The sequence below is a fragment of the Penaeus chinensis genome, chromosome 7 (assembly GCF_019202785.1).
Source record: "Penaeus chinensis breed Huanghai No. 1 chromosome 7, ASM1920278v2, whole genome shotgun sequence".
Taxonomy (NCBI): domain Eukaryota; kingdom Metazoa; phylum Arthropoda; class Malacostraca; order Decapoda; family Penaeidae; genus Penaeus; species Penaeus chinensis.
In genome coordinates, this window is record NC_061825.1 from 7,144,688 (window position 1) to 7,145,073 (window position 386).

Sequence of the window (386 nt, forward strand, 5' to 3'; positions counted from 1 at the left end):
AACAAAACCTTGCACTTACCTTTCCTCAGTCCCACACAGTACAAGCCATGAACCTCAGGGCACTCTCCACTATCCACTAGCTCTGTTGTCGACAGGAAAGCCTTATATTACAGCTTATTAGCGGATGACCACATTACGTCATCTTAGGAAATGAAGAATGATATCTGAGGTACTATGAACTGTCCGAGGCGAAAAAAATGGTTATAATATTAATTTACTCGACCCTCCATGATTCATCAAAAATCTTGCAATATCCGATTTTTCTCTACTCTTTTTCAAACCTAAGTGAGAAAACTAGGGAGGCTAGGGTCAAGCAGTCATGCCGCCATTGGCACTCACAATGGTCCGTGAGCGCCGTCACAATGGCTATTGGCTGCGTATATCCT

General features: G+C 43.3%; 1 protein-coding gene across 2 annotated transcripts in view; it reads right to left on the reverse strand.

Annotated features, from left to right (window-relative positions):
* The window catches only part of LOC125027306 (G-protein coupled receptor Mth-like), a 6,695-nt gene extending 6,523 nt beyond the window's left edge, over positions 1–172 (reverse strand). For both annotated transcript variants that reach the window (XR_007115008.1, XM_047616289.1), the window contains exon 1: positions 20–172. The gene's annotated coding sequence lies outside the window, so the exon portion shown is untranslated. The remainder of the gene's footprint in view (positions 1–19) is intronic.
* Between the last annotated feature and the right edge of the window lie 214 nt (positions 173–386).